Genomic DNA, 2,561 nt, shown 5'->3' with positions numbered 1-2,561 from the left:
TCTCGGGGTGGCCTGCTCTGGGGGAGCTCCCAGGACCCGCGCACCCCAGAAGAGTCCACACTGCCATCCTCGCGTGTGTCTCCTACGCCCCCTGCTGGCCTTGGGGAGCCATGATCCAGCGAGGCCCCCAGGGTGAGGCTCAGGCACGCTAGCAGAGCCATGGTCTGCAGAAGTGGGGTGCCTGGGCATCGCTCTCAGATGGGAGCGAGCTAGAGAGCAGGGAGGAGCAGTCGCTGCACTGGGATCTCAAAGTGTTTCTGTGTGGTGGAACTGTTCTTAAACAAGGAACAGGGATTTCCTTCGTTTACCCAGTCACCATGAATCGCTGCATAATAAAAAAGAGCGTAGAGTTATTGAAATAACTCTTAAAACATAGCAGCGTCCATGGCTGATGGGGCGGGTTTAGAGACAAGATTTTCACACTTTTTAGCCCAAATTAGTTCAGCACATAAAATGGAAAGCACACAGTTATCTTCGTAAACACAAAAAGTAGTCATCTAGCAAAACTCAGCATCTTTTCTGCTTTAATAACACCAAGAAAATGGGAAGGAGAAAAGACTGTTTCTCAGTCTGATAAAGACCATCCGTTAGGAATCTAGAGCCAATTCCTTATCAACGGTGAGTCATTTCGCTCTGTCCTGAGATCCGCATGTCGACTCTCACCTAGAAGAAATGCGTTACGTAAAGAAATGAAACTAGAAATGATAAAACATCAAGAGGAAGAAATGAAAGGGCTGGTTTCTACAAAAGACGTGTTTATATGTCCATTGCCCTTTGAAGTCTACAAAAGCAGCAAAGAAAGAAAATCCATGGAGTTTGCTGAGTTGATCAGAGTAACAGAACATCAGATTGATACTGGTGATGGAAATTCAAAACATAAAACTTATTAAGAATGTTATCTGAAATGGCATTTTAAAAATTAACCATCAAAGCGCAAGTCCTCTGGAAGAAATATAACTAGGAAAATAGAAAAAGTAGAAAGGAAAGTTATCTATAGAGGTGTATACCATGTTCAAGGATTGCAAGTTTCACTGTTATTGATACGAGTATCGGCTACATTTTAGGCTGCCTGGATTGTGGAGCCTGTATAATTAATGCAATTCAAATCCAAGAAGTAATTTTCAAAGACATTCAGAAGCGGTTTTTAAAATACATATATGGAGATTCAAATGATCAAGAATTATCAGGACAGTTGTGAAAAAGAACAAAGCCCTGACCTTTTATCAGTGAACGTACCCTGTCTGGAAGGTTTGCAACAAAGCAAGATTAATCATAGAAGTGTGATATTTTTGGGACTATACAAACTGGAAATAGCAAATAGATTAACAGATTCACAGGAATATTCAACTAGTATTTTATTAGTAGTCTATGTCAATTCATGGGGAAGAGAAATAGTGACTTTCATGAATGTTGCCAGAATACCTAGGTATCTCTATGGAAAAGAGAGACTGAATTCTGACCCTTATCTCATTCTATTCATTCTCTACAAATCACAAAATTACTTGAAAGCTAGAACCACAGCTATGTCATAAAAATACACAGGACACTATTTCCATGTCCTTGGGGAAAATGAAAGAGAATCCCTAAAATGTAAGGAGCCCTATGCATGACAAATTGATCTGCTGAATGTCACTGAAATTAAAGCTGTTCATCAGTGCAGTCATCACTTTCAAAACTTGAAAAGTAAACTTGAAAAACTCTGACATCTCTGGCAAATAACTTATACCCATAGTATATGAAAAATGTCTGCACATCAGCAATATAGAAAGAAACAACACAGTTTAAACGTGGCAAAAGATTTTATCTCCACCAAAAAATATTTGCTTACAGCCACTTAAATCAAACACTCAACATCATTAATGGCCAGAGAACTGCAAATCAAGACCACAGTGAGATTCACTTAACAACCACGAAAATGACTGAAGTATAAAAGAATGTGATAATACCAGTCGTAGATGACTCACCAGAGTGACAAATCGCTCATCAGTAACTAGGGAATGTAAGATGATAGACTAGTTAGCAGAAACATTTTCCAGTTCTCCAAAAACTTTAACCTACCCATCGGTGTTGGACAATAAACAAAAACAGATATTCTCAGGAATGTTTATCAGAGCCACATTCATAGCCATAATAATCCGTATGTCTAAGAAGAAAGAAAAGATTAAACAAATACTTAGCCACATAACACAGTACAGAGAAACCAGTGACTCACAAAAAATAGAGTGAGGATTTAAAATGGAACATTGTAGCCAAGTAACCAGATACAATACCACCCAAGTGTATTCACACAGAAAACTGACAGGACTGGGCCTCACAGATGAAAATCAGAACCTTGTTTGCCCGTGGAGGAGGACAGGAGCCCACTGAGATGTCTCCGAGGAATTTTCTAGAGCGATGATGTCTGGCTTGTGTTCTAACTACTACACAGGTGTGTTAGAAGACCATGATTCATTGGAACTGAATGCTGAGGATATATGTATGATTTTATGAAAACGTGACTGAAGTAATTCTTCGTGGTCTTATAATTTGCGAGCATTTTCACCATAGTTCTATGTTTTACC

This window comes from Cavia porcellus, unplaced genomic scaffold, assembly GCF_034190915.1.
Source record: "Cavia porcellus strain 051 isolate PalLab524CR breed Dunkin Hartley unplaced genomic scaffold, mCavPor4.1 scaffold_18, whole genome shotgun sequence".
In the NCBI taxonomy this organism is placed as follows: domain Eukaryota; kingdom Metazoa; phylum Chordata; class Mammalia; order Rodentia; family Caviidae; genus Cavia; species Cavia porcellus.
The sequence above is the reverse complement of the archived record's forward strand: the minus strand, read 5'-3'. Positions refer to the sequence as shown.